The following is a 17,807-nucleotide window of genomic DNA, read 5'->3' as shown; positions in this document are numbered from 1 at the left end:
CATCCGCTGACCCAATACTGATTTTAGCAAGAGAAATAAAATCAGAAATACTCAGTCTAGAGATCAAAACATCTTCTGCAACATAAGCAGAACAGTTTGAAGGGACAGGAATTCCTCTCAGAGGATACCACTGCTCTGGAACAGACTCCACATCCACATAAAACAAAGTTCATTCCTGTCCATAGTCCAGCACACCATGGATCTATGGATGGGAAACAGAGAATTTATCCCAGGACTGCTTCTTGTAGTAATGGACAGACACAGCTCCTAAATGCTTTATCTCATGCATGGTTCCCCTCGGATTATCTATGGCATGATCCCAGTTATTCTCATTAGGGGTAACATATAATTATTGACCAATGGATGGGTAAGGCAATTTCCAATCAAATTAGGTTATTTCAACCACAAAAAGGGAAGCTGGCTAGGCTTAAACTGATGCACTATGACAGCTATTCTAATACTTATCTATGAACTTCCCCAAAAACAGAGAATGAATATTCCAGTTTACTTCATACAAATGCACATTAGCCCAGCCATTAATGCCAGACTTGAGCAAATCAAGGGGTGAACTTACTTTCATCTACAGCAAAGCTAGCTTCCTTCTGAAAATAAAGAATAAGTATTACAATTTATTTTGCACAAATGCACTCTAGCCCATAATGATAGACCTTAAAATAAGCAAATGAAGAGGGTCAGGTAACTTTCATCCATGGCACAGCAAACCCCCCAAGTGGTTGCCAATGTCAGCATATTACAAATGAGAGAGAGTAAATGTTCCAAATAAATGAACACCTAGACTTTAAATTGAGCAAATGAGGAGACCAAGTTGCTTTCATCCATAGAACAGCTATAACCCCCCAAACCAGGCAATAAATATTACATATTCCAATTTTTTTCACACACACACACACACACACACACACACACACACACACACACACACACACAGCCATTAATGCTACACTTTAAACTAAAGAAGGCAAGTTGGTTTCATCCACAGAACAACATGCCACCTTCAGATAAAAAGAGAGAATACGTATGCCAGTACACACAAATGCAGAATAGCCCTTAATGCTAGGTTTTAAAGTGAGCAAATGAAGAGGGAGTAATTTTCATCCACAGCATAGCTAGTTCCCTTCCACAATCTGGTTGCCTGCCACATATTAAAAAAGAAAATATTCCAATTTATTTCACACAAATGTACAATAGTCCTTAATGCTAAACTTAAAAACCAAGCTAATGAAAGGGGCAAGTTTATTTCATAAACAGTATAGCTAGTCCCCCTCCATGAAAGTTTGCCTGCAGTATTTAAAAATACATACCTTCATGTTTGCAACACACTAATGCCTGTAGCTAGTCCAATGCACTTTTTAATATACACACAATGGATCATGGGATGGTAAAAAACAGAAAGCTCCAAAGCTTTACACAGGGTCACTACAAATACAGTTTTTTTTTTATTTTGTTCTTTTAAGTAAAGAATCATTTATTTACTTAAAAGTATAAAAAGGGCCAACTTTTCATATTTATAGTAAAACATTTTGTAATAAAACATGGATATGGATAGGAAATTGCAAGCAATAAAATGTTTTTAGTCCATTTAGTTTTATACACAGGTCAAGCATATTGTTATTAACTAGAAGAGAACCTATGGAAAGTAATTAATAAGAGCTGAAGGATTTTATCAGGGAGATGGCAAGAGTCAAGTGGGCTAAGTCAATACTTCCAATACTACAAGTAGGTTTAGGATTATCTGATTTGAAGGGATATTTTAGAGCTACATAGGTAAGGCTCTTATACATAACACAAGTATAAAGCTACAGTCCAAAGTGGAAAGGGATGATGATGAAGCAGGGGGTAATTCAAGAAATAAGGAAAGAGTGTGATTTTGGATGAAAATCCTTAAGAAGAATAACAGCAGTCATAGGTGTTAGACAGATTAGACAGGAAAACAAGAAGGATACTTCATGCTCACCAAATGATTTATAAAAATCAGTACATACCAAGATTATATATTCCCCATTCTGAAGGAGAGATGGGCCTCCTTGAAATTGATTACATATATAGATCTGCAATTGTGGGACTACATACATATCTGCTGACCTCACAAGACCCAAACATAGTGAAAGTTTTGAAATATAGGGAGAATAAATCTAAGATGACTTCCCTGCTTAGTCTAGCAGAAGCATATCGGCATCAAGCGGGAATGGAATCAAACCAGAAGTAGATAAAAATCAGGCAGCAACTGAATGTGCCAAAAACAAACAAACAAACAAAAAAAGAATATAAGGGGAAAGATCAGATGAGAAGGCAAAAAATGTGGAAAATGCATAAATATAGTTGCAAGTATAGAAAACTGGAAAAACCTCATGTTGATCAGAATCGAATGCAGGAATGGTTAAGGAGAGGTGAATTCAACCCAAAAGATGAAAGGTTAATATTGGTGGGCCAAGATACTGGGCTGCATACAGGCTGGTTTACAAAGTCCAATGAACATGTGGGAGACACAGACAAATGTAGATTTTGTAAAACAGAATTGGAAACAGTTGCACACCTTGTTGCTGGTTGTGACAGACTAATGGCAGAAGGACTGTATACTAAAAGGCATAATAATGTGGCAAGACTGTTGCACTGAAGAGTGTGCAAACATTATAATATTGAAGTAACTAAAAAACACTGGAAACTTGAGCTACAAAGCATCATAGAAAATATTGAAGTCTACATAACATGGGATCACCCATTACCAACAGTTTAAAAGACAGATGCGAGAAAACCAGATATAGTGGTCCATAAAAAGATGACAAAAGTAGCATTGATCATTGAAATCACTACACCCAGTGACTGCAGTGTCTTGCATACAGAGATACACAAAGTCATAAAATATCAAGATTTGCAGGCAGAAATGAGAGCAATGTGGAAGAAAGATACCCAGACAGTTTCAATAGTAGTAGGAGCAACGGGTCTTATAAAAAAGAATTTACAATTGTATTTAGATATGTTAACGATATATGTAACTCCATATGAATTGCAGAAGGAGTCATTACTGGGCACATTGCAGGTGCTGCGAAGAGCACGTCTGGCTGACATCAAAGATTGAAACAATACTAATTTCATGAACTTTAATCGTACTTTGACTTAGGAATGGGGTCCATTCCCGTCATGGTTTTAGAAAAAGATTTGGAGAAATTAAAAAGAAATTCATAAAGTAGCAGAAAGCATACTAAGAGCTAAGAAAAATGGGTATGGAAAAACATGATTCTGCTAATAGAGATGACAGTAATTAGGGGTACAGAAAATAGGAAAGAGGGGCTGGAATTTCCTAGAGGAAGCTGGAAAAGGAACCAAGGTATTTGGGACAAATAATTAGAGATAGGTAATAGAATGAGAAGAAGCCAAGAAGACATTTGGACTGCAGGCTAGAGATTGCCTTCCCTATCGGCGATTGATATCAGAGTATGGACTAAGAGAAAGGTATAAGGGAATCCTAAATGAAAAGCGTGTACTGGTTGAGTTTTTAGTTGAATTTAGAACAGAATCTACTGTTAAAATAGAGATAGTAGGGCATATAAAATATTGCACAATAACTATAGGACATAATTAGAGAAAAGATTGGAAAGAGAGATTAGATAAGCAATTAACAAATAAACAATGGGAGGGCATATGTATGGCTTCCAAATATGCAAGACAATCTAGAAGATTTAGGATTTTTGCCTGGAAGTATTTGTATAGGTACTTTTAAACCCCAAGCAGATTCTAAAGAATTTTTCTTCAGATTGATGGTAAATGGAGGTGTAATGGAGAAGAGGTAGCTAGGATCATGTGTTTTCAGAGTGTAATGAGTTGGCAGACTTTTAAAAATACTGGGCAAGCAAAGGAGTGTAACTAAGGGATTGATGTTTATTTTGAGCTGGGATACAGTATCTGAACTGTCTAGACATAGTAAGGCCTTGTTAAGTTTAATTCTGGTAGCTGCCAAAAAGCAATTAATAGAACATGGAAATCTTAAGTCTAAACAGGTCATACTTGAATCAGTGGATATTGTAAGAGAGATAAGAGATTGATGTGATCTTTAGAAAAGGGTAGGAGTAAATTACATGAAAACAAATGGAAATTGTGGGAACAATAAGTGCAGAAAAATATTTTGGAGAAGGAATGATGTTTAATAGAAGGCAGGAATTGAACAATTTGTGTAATGTTGGTTTGATTGTATTATATAGTACAACATATGTTATGTATAACATTTGTAAATGTGAACTTGTTAATATGGTTTGATTAGTATTATATAAATGTAAGTTTACCTGTGTAACAAATGGTAATTCAATAAAGGTGTTAAAAAAGTGCCAGAGCAAAGATCTTCATCCAGTAATTGCTTTGCATTTGTAAATGATAGGCACTGCAAGTATGTAACGGTAAATACTCATAGTGCCTGTCATTTAGTATTTAAAAAAAAAAGAGTTTTTAACTAGCTACTGATCACTTGTTACATTCAGCACCTAAGCTACCTAAAGGAGTTCATTTAGTTGCTGAGCATAAGGAAACATAAAATAAAGATATTTTCTTGGCTGGCCATGTTTCTCTGGTGCTTTGGGCCCAGGGCGTTCATATAAATTAAATAAAAGTTTAAAACTCAGCCAGTCATAATTAAAACAAGTGCAGGTCAATGCCTGAAAATGCATTCACTACAAAGACTTCATAATGAAGAAGTAGAAAACAACATATATGGGTATCTGGGAGAAAGCATGCATATAACAAATGTTAACACCATAGACCTGAGATGTCATTTTTTCGACTGTTACTTTTACATACATCGCTTTAACAAATATTTGGTAATTCATACACTTGGTCAGTATGTGCTGAAGAGTAATGGTGGTGGTCTGAAGCATCTGACTTACATTTAGAGATGAAATGCTAATATTTTGGTAAAGCAAGACAGCATGAAATATGAAGAACACAAGTAAATCAACAGATACAGAGTCGGTTTCATCAATAGCAGTCAAATATCTACATTGATCATTTTTGCCAACTTGAACTTGTTTTGCTTATTTGCAGTTTAATATCAAGAAAATGTAGTTTTGGCATAACATATAAAGCAGGTATCATTTATTTACTTCAGTATACTGAAAAAAAAATACAGTGGGGAGGGAAACAGCTTTCCAACATCATAATTACTTGTGGAGATCAGAAACCTAATTTTAAAACAGCCACATAAAATTATGCAGCTATTTATAGTGTATTATATTTATTTGCCCAATGCACTGTGCCTTTTGTTATTATCCCTTGACAGTTACAATGCAAGTTTCTTTGGCACTATAACATTCTGAGTTATCTTTTGTGTGGCAGATTCCTTCTTGGGGATTTTGTGTATGCAGCCCATAATGCATTTTTACTAAGATAGCATGCAGCTGTGTTGGTCTATAAACAAAACCAATGACATTCTATTCTTTCTAGAAAAGCCAGTAAAACCCTGTAATGATTTAGACCTTGGAATATTTGTGCATCTGATGAAATAAAGAATTCCATAGATTCCTTGCACTATATTAATAATAGTGCAGGACTTGTATCCTTTTGCTGTATGGTTCATATACTATTACCAGTTTATTTTAGTAGTTTTTTGCCTGATAAACATGTAGTCTGCTTTCAGAGAAAGAGCCTATGGAGAGTGAGAGGACAGCATATGCAAAGTCCAGAAAATATACTTAAAATTCCAGTATAATTCCACCTTATGATACTAGGTCATTATTTTGATCAAATCAGTGAATGTCTGTAACTGCAGATACTTATGTCTTTCGTGTCAACATTCTAATAGTTAAAAATTGCATTCTGTCCTCCTTGAAGAGACCAGTAGTGTGAAGCAATTAAGCAAAATCAAGAAGCTGTGACTGTGCCTTCTAAACAAGCTGTATGATTTGACAAAGATAGCCCAGGAAGCTGCAGAGTCCTGGAGTTCAGTAGCTGTTTTCTTTGGTTTGAATACTGTAGCCTGAATGTTGCAAGTTTTTTTGTGATGCAATTAAGCAAAATCAAGAAGCTGCGACTGTGCCTTCTAAACAAGCTGTATGATTTGACAAAGATAGCCCAGGAAGCTGCAGAGTCGTGGAGTTCAGTAGCTGTTTTCTTTGGTTTGAATACTGTAGCTTAAATGTTGCAAGTTTTTTGTGTGTGTGTGTGTGTGTGTGTGTGTGTGTGTGTGTGTGTGTGTGTGTGTGTGTGTGTGTGTGTGTGGTGTGTGTGGCTAATAGGAAAATGATTCTGTGGCATAGAAGAGAAATTAACTGCATATATGGCTGACAGAATGAATAGTAACAATAGTATGGAGTCGGTAAGTACCATTGCTACACATTAGGTCTTTAAATAATCTATCATGGCTAGCAGGTTGTAGAAAACACAGTACTATTTCCAGATGATACATTTCCTTGTTAAGAATATCTATTGTGGCAGGCCTCAGAGGATGAATAACCCATTAAGTCTCATAGAAGAAGCTGTTCCACACAAACAGCAGTAGTGGATTATAATAAAGGCATTTAAGGTGGCCTCCCATGGCCAAAGGCTTCAGGGGGCCCAATGGCTAGCAGTTGTTGAAGAAAGTCACTGTTATCGCCTTTTTTTGTCGTGCACTAATTCTATCTGCCTGAGAAAGTATACAAATACAATGCATTCATGTTGATGTACAAGTGTCTGTGTCCTTGTGCCAGTTTTTCTTGAATCAACACACACTTATACATGGTGATGGGTGCTCAGATGTAAGACATACACCTAATCATGAAGTGCTGCAGAGAGCACATTATGCTAATCAAGCCAATGAGATATCTCACTGCCTGCCTTGCAGTGCACTTTGTGACTGACTGACTGATCTGATAGAACGTGTTATAAGTCTTAACAAGTCCCTCCATCCCACAGATCACCTTACCATGCTTTACTCACCCTTAATGTATGTATAGGAGCTGTACTGTATGTCTGCCTTACCAAAAAAAACAATTAAAATGTGACTAACTCCACCAGCAGCCTGCTGCTCAACACTAACATTATCTATTACGTTACTCAGATATATCTGGGATAGTGGATAACATCAGACTAACTCCTGAGTTTTTTTGAGAAATGTCACCATGCTGTTAAATAAATGAATGTAAACTTGCAGCAGGTTGTAGTACTCTTGGATGGTTAAAAGCAACAGAGCTCTGTATGGTGCAAATGGAAGACGAGCCCAAAACTTCACAAGCCAAGCAAAGAGATAATTCCTCCTATAGTCTTGCTTCTGAACCTGAACGCATTCCTCCCAACCTCTTATAGCAAGAAATCTGGACAAGATATAAATAAAAGTGGGACAAAGGCTCAAAAATAGGGATAATTTTTAAATATTGCTCTTACAAACTTAGAAAGTTGATAGAACAACAAGTTGTGCATTAGCTTGAATTTTCTGAAGGGTATAAAGTCTAAAACTCAAATTTCTGTAATTATTTTCTAAATTCAGTCTTTAATGATTTGCCACTAAATTGCCAGAAAACCACAATTTTTTTGAAAAACAGACCAATCATATGAGGCAATAATCAGGACATTCTGTGAAAATCTGTACAGTTGAGAGGTATGCCTGAAGTGCTTGGTGTAAATTTATCCTGTAACTCAGGCTGCTCAAGTTACAGGATGCGAATTACAGTCAGTACCAATTATTACAGCAGTCAAAGACAGTCTGTTCTGATCCCTAAAGATCAAGAGCTTTAAATACCCAAAATAAGTAATAAAATTATCATCACCTAGATGATTTCTTAGGTAGTGTTAGTATTTTAAGCTACTCGACACCTGACTGACCAAGAGGGTCATCATGCCAGACTCACATTAAAATACCAGTAGAAAGGAATTATGTGAACTGATTTACTGCAGAGTCATTTGAGTCAGGTGGCTAGTAATTTTACAGACTGACAATCTAGTTTGATTTTTCAATCTCTGAGTCTGCCCTGTCAAAATTGCAAATCTTATTGGCTGCTCAGCCATACTTAGCAAGCAAGTTTCCTGAACTTTTCTCATTCTCAGAAAAAAGAAGAAAGAGGGATGAAGGTCAAGATAAACTTTGAATATACATGTAATTATTTCATTAAAAAGTAAATGGGTGCAGCATTAGACATTATATGTGCTGCTGACAGAGATTTGCATTTTTCAGCTTTATAATCAATGTAAACTGTAGCCTGTATTTTTGACAGAAACATACATGCTTCTGCTATGAAATCAACATAAATTGTGCATGTGTGTGTAAGTGTTTTAATATATATATATATATATATATATATATATATATATATATATATATATATATATCCATCCATCCTCAACTCCTTTTCCCATTTTTCCGCATGGGGTTGGGGTGTCACTTTCAACAGTGACAATCATCTTGAGCCAAGATTTACACTGCCAGGGGGCTAGCTCTGCTACAGTACTTCATCCATACACACTGTCATCTACGGCCAATTTAGAGTGTCCAGTCCACCTATGGCATGTCTTTGGAATGTGGGAGTAAACCAAAGCACCCGGAGGAAACTCATGCGACTGCAGGGAGGACATGCAGACTCTGCACAGTAGATAACCCAGCTGAGAAGTGAACTGGAGAACCTCGTGCTGCAAGGAGACAACTTTAACGACTGCACCACCACGGCCACCCTTGATATGTATGTATGTGTGTGCGTGTGCATGTGTATATATGCATATCAGATATATAGGTTTACTATCAAAACATGGAATTGCATTAGATCAAATAATGTTTAATCGAATTTGTGTTTTAAGTTTTCATAATGCCGAACTGAAAGTGTTCAACTGAAACTGAACAAAAGTGAGTTATGCATTTGCTGATGTGAAGTTGACATTATGAATGGTGATCAATGTACAGCTCAGAATGGGAAATTTACACTTTTCCTCACTGTAGTATGATCTTGGAGTTGATATATATAACTTTCTGGGCATGTGGGGGGTACGGGGGCTTGTTCCCCTGCAAAAATGTGAAAACAAGTACATTTGTATGGTTATTTAAGAGGGTCTTGGATGTTTGAGTGTCCAGACGCTCAAACATCTGATGTGCACCTTGCAGAGGTGAGTGCAAGTGAAGAAAAGTGTTACTGAAGTGCAGGAATCCTTGGTTACACTTGCAGCGCTTTGTTGATTTTGAATAATTCCAAATGTCAACCTTCATGGTATTCCTTTTCAACATTCCACCTTATTGGTATTATCAGATTTGTCAAATTTGATGTTATGAGTAAAATACATTTTGACATTGTATATTATGATAGTAAACTGATATATAGTGTATTGTTGCCTTTTTTTGCCTCTGACTTCACTCTTGGTTGGAAAAAGGGTCCAAAATAAACTGTTCATTTGTTTGTTCAGATAAGAAAATCTTATAAGGCCACTGTTTTTGTTTATTCATTATGAATCTCCTGAGTGAAATATTTACACAAGAACAAGTCACGGGTTGGATTATATTTAATAATGGGTATGATTATGAAATCAGTATTTGTTTTGATTACTTTTATCCCTGACCAGGTGCTAGCCCCCCTGAGGGGTGCACTTCAGTTATATATTGCCTTTCCTAACAGAACCAGATGGTATGTTACCTTCTAAACCTGGCATAATTCAAGAGATGACTAGGCTAATGGCCCCAGGGCCCTTACAAGCCTAGCCAAGTTTAACCCATTTTCCCAAGTTCAAGCAGACACTAAAATTCACACCTATTGTCACTGTCCAAGAGGGACACAGGTGGAACCCCTGGGGTGAAATTTGGTTACCCATTCACTTGTCCAAATTGTGCTTAAAAAGGGCCAATGAGGGGCTTTGTTTAACATGAATAGGAAGCTTGTTCCAAAAGTGGGGCAACCTCTGTAAGACAAATCTATCTCTCCAGTAAGTTCTGTTGATGTCACATATCAGGTTAAGGTCCTTTGCGTGAGTGACCCTTGTGCCATTTGACTGGCGAATGTGCAGCATTTCCATCAAAGGTGGGTCAGAGATTGCTCTACATGCAAGGCACAGGTCGTCTCTGAGCAGTTTGTATGACACAGAGTAAAGTGACAATGATTTCAGTCTGTCCACATAAGGCAGATCTTGAAGACCCTGAATTTTCTTTGTAAGGAACCTTTGTGGTCTCTCCAGTTGATGCAGGTGTTTGGAAAGGAACATACCAAAGGGAGCGTTCTGCTCTATTATTGGCCTGATGAGGGAAGAGTACAGGGGATTATAACCTCCTGTTTTTTTTTCCTGGAGGCAATGCCCTTACTTATGATATGAGCAATATAAAATGCCCTTCTTACCACTGTGGAGACATGGTGATCAAAGTTAAGGTTGCTGTCAACCTGTGTTTGCGTCATGGGGAGAATCTATGACCATTCCCAATTTACAGTCATTTGTGAACTTGGTTGATCAAAGGCCCTTGACATTAATCTTTACCTCCAAGAAGTAGACTCAAAACATGACCTATCGGGACCACTTGAGTCGCTATAGTCTGAAAACAGGCTTTGTACCATGATAATGGAAGATTGTCAGGGTTATCACACTTCTCAAGGGTGAACCATCAACTGACTCAGGAAACTATAGACCAATTAGACTGACTAGTCTAATATCCAAAGCTATGGAATTAGTTATGGAAATGATCAACAAAGACATAGGCAACCTTCAGAAACTGGACCAACCCCATTTGGCTTCTTCAAGGGAAGGTCATGCCTGCTAAACCTGGTGGAATTCTTTGAGAATATCACTAAAGAAATGGATGAGAGGAAAATATTGTATACTACCTACCCGGACCTGGCTAAGGCATTAGATAAAATGCCCCACTTGGGTATATTTGACAAACTCACCAAAAACCACAAACCAACTTCAAAATTAAAATATGACATGTCCAGTGATAAAATGAGCAAACAAATTACACCAAAATAATAAAATTTATTGTCAGCAAAAACACAGCACACTGTTCAACACTCACTGGCCGTGTCATATTTTATATTTGACAGACTCACCTAACTTGGCATAAACCCCTACACAACTTACTGGATTGTCAGCTGGCTCACAGACAGGACCCAGGAATTCAGGATTGGTGAGACCATCTCCACTAACAGACTGGTCACCAATGGGGTACCTCAGGGCTCCATGCTGGGAATTGGGAATGCTCCTACTTAGCATCTACTTCTTGGAGGTAAAGGCTAGTGTCAAGGGCCTTTGGTCGACCAAGTTCACAAATGACTGTAAATTAGGAACTGTTAGATTCTCCCCATGACACAAATATTTTACAATAAGGTCTAACACAGACAAATGACTGAATTTGTCATGGATTAAAATTCATTGCCAATAAATGTATTATAGTTCCTTTTGGGAAAACTGCCATTCAGGTTAATTACTCCATTGAATAGACACCCCTGAGAGCTGACCCGGTAGTCAGGGATCTGGGAACATATATAGACAGTAATCTGGCTTCTGACCAATATGTGGCCAAGGCAGTAAGAAAACCATTCTATTATCACCCACCTTATATGTAAGGGCATGGCATGCAGGTCCAAAGAAGTCATAGTGCCATGTTATTTAGCCCTTATCAGACCTATCATTGAGTGTAATGCCCCTTTCAGTATATACCTGAACAGACAGGACATATGCAACAGAAGCCCCACAAAGGTCCCTTACTAGAAGAATCCAGGGTATAAACACATTGTCATATAACCTTAAAGCTCTATATGTATACTCAGTCTCCTACAGGTTACTGAGAGGCTATCTATGCCTGGCATACAAGGCATCCTCGGATCCAGTTCTGCTGGACCTTTTGCACATCTGGAAAATGAACAGCATCAGAATGACTAGATCCAAAGATTTAAAATTTGCTTGTGATATAAATAAGATATATTGGTGAGACAAATGTGTCTCAGAGGATCCCCATGCTCTGGAACAGGCTCCCCATCCATGTGAAGCACAGTCCAACCCTATTTAAATGTAACTTTGACCAATGGATGGGAAACTGGAAATTCTCTGACCCCCATGTTTTTATAGACAGAGGCAGACAGTAATGCTCAAACTAGCATACCCCCCACAACCTCCTAACTAATATGTCTCTGATACAGAAGCAGACAGTAATTCCCAAACTAACATACCCCCCAAAACCTCCAGAAACTTCCTAGCTAACATACTTCCACCTATATAAATGCCCATGATACATAGGGACACAATTGGGTTGGGCTGCACAGCTAGGTCTATAAAGACCCCAGTGGTCATTAGCCTAGTATATACCTATAAACCTAAGTAACTTAAAAGAAACAGAAGATAGTTACAGCTCCTGACGCCTTCTTGACTAGTCAACAGTTTCTGACCCTATGTGATTTTATCAAAAAATATATCCATGTTCATTTTCAAGCTGCTACTTGTGACTTGTTCAAAAGATGCAAAGCCCATCAATGTCTTTTCAGTACTGATTTTGGTAAAAGAAATAAAAAGAACCATAATCTCCGAGATAGTGACTAGTCATGTCATACAGGTCTACACACGCAAAAAAAAATATGGCTGTCTCACTTTGGTACCCGTATGATGGTCATAATTTGAAGTGTTTTTCCATTACCCCAACATTATTAATGATGTCATAATTTTATGATATGACATATTTTGTAATTTTAATCAGTGTATTTGTGTCAGTTCTCATAGTGTTACATTTAATGGTATGAACAAAAAGTTATTGCTACTGCAGAGCATGTACACTTTTATATGGCACCTTAAAGAATTTTGGCATGTATAACTGAAGTAATTATGTTACTTTTGTTGGCCTAGGAGGAGAAGAGGGGGAAGGCATGGCTGAAGGCAGGAAGAGAGGAGAAAGGCTAGGACTGTGGCAGTGAGGGTCAGAACTTTGAATGTTGGCAGTATGACTGGTATAGGGAGAGAGCTAGCTGATATGATGGACAGAAGGAAGGCTGGTATATTGTGTGTGCAAGAAACCAGATGGAAGGGGAGTAAGGCTAGGTGTATCAGAGGTGGGTTCAAATTGTTTTATCATGGTGTGGATGGGAGGAGAAATGGTGTAGGTGTTATCCTGAAGGAACAGTATGCTGAGTGTTTTGGAGGTGAAAAGAGTGTCGGATAGAGTGATGTTTATGAAGCTAGAAATTGATGGTGTAATGATGAATGTTGTTAGTGCATATGCTCCACAAGTTGGTTGTACGATAGATGAGAAAGAAAAATTTTGGATTGAGGTGGATGAAGTGGTGATGACTATACCCAAGGGTGAGAGAGTGGTGATTGGAGCTGATTTCAATGGGCATGCTGGTGAAGGGAACAGAGGGGATGAGGAAGTGATGGGTAGGTATGGTGTTAAGCAAAGGAATGCAGAAGGTCAGATGGTAGTGGATTTTGCAAAAAGGATGGACATGGCTGTGGTGAATATGTATTTAAACAAGAGAGAGGAGCATAGGGTGACATACAAGAGTGGAGGAAGATGCACACAGGTGGATTATATCTTATGTAAGAGGGCCAGTGTGAAGGAGATTGGAGACTGTAAAATGGTGACAGGGGAAAGTGTAGTTAGGCAGCATAGGATGGTGGTTTGTAGGATGATGTTGGTGATCAAGAAGAGGAGGAGGAGTGTGAGGGCAGCATCAAGGATCAAATGGTGGAAATTAAAAAAGGGTAATTGTGAGGTGGAGTTCAGGGAAGAGTTAAGACAGGCACTGGGTGGCAGTGAAGAGTTACCAAATAGCTGGATAACTACAGCAGAGCTAGTAAGGAAGACAGCTAGAAAAGTGCTTGGTATGACATCTGGACAGAGGAAGGATGACAAGGAGACATGGTGGTGGAATGAGGAAGTACAGGATTAGCAAGGAGGAAGTAAGGATAGCTATGAAGAGGATGAAGAATGGAAAGGCTGTTGGCCCAGATGACATACCTGTGGAAGCATGGAGGTGTTTAGGTGAAATGGAAGTGGAATTTCTAACCAGATTGTTTAATGAAATATTGGAAAGTGAGAGGATGCCTGAGGAATGGAGAAAAAGTGTTTTGGTACTGATTTTTAAGAATAATGGTGATGTGCAGAGCTGTAGTAACTACAGAGGGATTAAATTGATCAGTCACAGCATGAAGTTATGGGAAAGAGTAGTGGAAGCTAGGTTAAGAAGGGACGTGATGATTAGTGATCAGCAGTATGGTTTCATGCCGGGAAAGAGCACTACAGATGCGATGTTTGCTCTGAGAGTGTTGATGGAGAAGTACAGCGAAGGTCAGAAGAAGTTGCATTGTGTTTTTTTAGACTTAGAGGAAGCATGTGACAGGGTACCTAGAGAGGAGTTGTGGTATTGTATGAGGAAGTCGGGAGTGTCAGAAGTACAAGATATGTGCAAGGGTAGTGTGACAGTGGTTAGGTCTGCGGTGGGAGTGACAGATGCGTTTAAGGTGGAGGTGGGATTACATCAAGGATCAGCTCTGAGCCCTTTCTCATTTGCAATGGTGATGGACAGGTTGACAGACGAGATCAGACAGGTGTCCCCATGGACTATGATGTTTGCAGATGACATTGTGATCTGTAGTGAGAATAGGCAACAGGTGGAGACAACCTTGGAGAGATGGAGATATGCTCTAGAGAGAAGAGGAATGAAGGTCAGCATGAGTAAGACAGAATATATGTGTGTGAATGAGAGGGAGGATAGAGGAATGGTGAGGATGCCAGGAGTAGAGGTGGCGAAGGTGGATGAGTTTAAATACTTGGGATCAATAGTTCAGAGTAACGGTGAGTGTGGAAGAGAGGTGAAGAAGAGAATACAGGCAGGACGGAGTGGGTGGAGGAATGGCAGGAGTAATTTGTGACAGACGAGTACCAGTAAGAGTGAAAGGGAAGGTCTACAAAAGGGTAGTGAGACCAGCTATGTTATGTGGGTTGGAGACAGTGGCATTGACAAAAAGGCAGGAGTTAGAGCTGGATGTGGCAGAGTTAAAGATGTTAAGATTTGCACTGAGTTTGACGAGGGTGGACAGGATTAGGAATAAGTATATTAGAGGGTCAGCCCAGGTTGGAAGGTTTGGAGACAAAGCCAGAGAGGCAAGATTACTTTGGTTTGGACATGTACCAAGGAGGGATGCTGAGTATATTGGGGAAAAGGATGCTAAGGACGAAGCTGCCAGGTAAGAGGAAAAGAGGAAGGCCTAAGATAAGGTTTATAGATGTGGTGAGAGAGGACATGCAGGTGGTTGGTGTGACAGAGCAAGATGCAGAGGACAGGAAGAAATGGAAACAGATGATCCTCTGTGGCGACCCCTAATGGGAACAGCTGAAAAGAAGATGAACTGAAGTAATTATGTTACCCTGGTTTCAGACATCAGCTTATTTGATTATCCACAATCTACTTCTAATATTTAAATCTGCTAAGACTAGTAAAAAAGAAGTTGCTCTAATACACAGCTCTGGAAGCCAACAGTGGTATCCTACATAACTAAGAATATCCCTGTCTTCTACTCATTTTTGATGAATCATTGATTTACTCATGCACATCTTTGGACTAAGGGATAGTGACAAATGTCTTTGCAAGGTCACAAAAAGCAGAAAGAACCCTTTTAAAAACACAGCTGTTACATCTTCAAAGAATTACATCATTATCATCAACCCCCTTTTTTCCATTTTCTACATCAGGTTGGGATGTTGTGTCTGCTGTTGCCATCTCTCTTAATTCAATGCTACTATCCCACCTTATTCAATGCTCATGCCTGACTGCCACGTAACTTCTCTTACACAATCTATCCATCTCTTTGCTGGATGCCCTCACTTCCTCTTGCCTTCTTCCTGTCTGCCCCAAATCTTCAGCAAATTGTCTTCTGCTTTTTTGCAGATATACCTGAACCAGCATAATCTGTTCTGTTTGACCTTGTCTTTAATTGGAACTACTTTGACTTCTGCTCTTATGTCCTCATTTCTTCATCTGTCTCTCAATGTGAATCTTGCCACCCGTCTCAGGCACTTCTTATGTATCATCTCAAGCTTACTCAGCTGCTCTGCCTTTACTGCCTGGATTCTGTACCATGCAGTAGTACTGGTTGCACCACTGTTTTGTATACATTACTTCTCAGCATCTTTGGCATTCTTCTGTTGTACACTACCCCTGACTCTCTGTGCCAGTTGGCAGCAACTCCTCTGATTCTGATTGTGAATGGTGCCCTATCCTCACACTGGAGTCTAACTGCCATGAGTCTGTCACTAATTTTGATAGCATCCTCTCAGTGTCTTGTGAAATTTCTCCCTCATCACAATTCTTCACTATTTCTAGTCTGTCCTCCTCCTGAGTAGTACACTCTGGATCTCAAGCCAAGTACCTTTGTTGCACTGCCCTTCCATCTTATCTCCTGGTTACATAGGATGACAGCCTCCTTCTTACCATCATGGTATCCACTTCCAAGCTGAAACCTGCCAGTGAACCTATGATGACTGCTGCAATTCTTAGTTCATGTTTCGCAGGTTGATTGGTTTTACATCCAACTTTCATTTAAAGAAGCTATCCTAGGTAACCCAACTTGGGCAACTGTTCACCAGCCAACCAGTAGCTTATTGACCCAGGGCTGCTGGACTATATGGTGAGCACACATTGACCATTAGGGGTACATACATCCCTTTCACTGTTAGAATGTGTCCCTGGTGTAGGTTAGAGCATACCTCTCATCTATACAGATTTTCACAGAATGTCCAGATTTCTGTCTCATATTTTCAAGCCATTTTTCATAAAATTGTGTTTTTCTGGAAAATTAGTGGCAAATCATTAAAGACTGATGTTAGAAAATAATGACAGACATTTGAGTTTCAGACTTCATATCCTTCAGAAAATTCATGCTAATGCAAAACCTATTATTTTATTAACTTTCTAAGTTTGTAACAATATTTAAAAATTGTTCCTACTTTTGGGCTGTTGTCCCACTTTTATTTATGGCTTATTCCAGACTCCTTGCTCTAAGAGAGAGGTTGAGAGGTATGAGTCAGAGTAGAGTGTGTCCTAACCCCACTTGTCACCAGCAGATATCCCTATCCATTTAATGACATTAGTCAACATGACCGAATCACCTAGAGAGAGTTTTTATATTGTCATGTGGTGAGCCCTGACATGGTTTGCAGTCTGTGATCTGTGTTCTTCTATCTTGAGGATACTGCAGTCCACAGCTGATGCCCAAAATGGTTGGTCTTTGCAACTGTTCCCCACATAGAATTACATAAGAGTAAAAAAAAATAGGTCTCCCCTTATGGAACCTATATTTTTCCACATCTAATAGCTCTAGTTTCATAGTGTCATTTTGGATAAGTGTCATAATGAATCTTTCCATGATTTTTGCACACAATGCAGTTAGGGTTAATTAATATATAGTTGTTATGGTCTCATGTGACCCATCTCTTTGTCAAATGGTAACATTGCAGTCTCTTGCCATCAGTCAGTGATGTTTCCAAAGGTTCACATACTGTTTCACACAACTGATATGTTATGTTTTCATTGACTCTGTGTGGGGAAAAACAAGTATGTTATCAGGTCTCATGAAACTTGTGTTTTTAATTTTACTTGTGTCTGAAGTTTTATAAGTGATATATTTCTCTTTATCTATAACACTCTATCATGTCTTTGATTAGTATGAAGGCTGAACAAAAGCTGTCTCTATGCACATTCACCATGTCCCATTGCTGGGTGGTCCGGATGGAGAGATGATAAAATCAGCAAGCAAAGGAGATCAGTATTGCTAGAACTGAATTCATCCTCAGGTCTTGGCGAATACCTTCATGAGGTGGACCCCATTTTTTATTTATTTTTTTTACAAAATCTCATGACACTGATATATAGACTGTATTT

The sequence above is a fragment of the Protopterus annectens genome, chromosome 6.part1 (genome assembly GCF_019279795.1).
Source record: "Protopterus annectens isolate FY-2018-M chromosome 6.part1, PAN1.0, whole genome shotgun sequence".
NCBI classification, from domain to species: Eukaryota; Metazoa; Chordata; order Ceratodontiformes; family Protopteridae; genus Protopterus; species Protopterus annectens.
Note: the sequence above shows the minus strand (reverse complement) of the source record.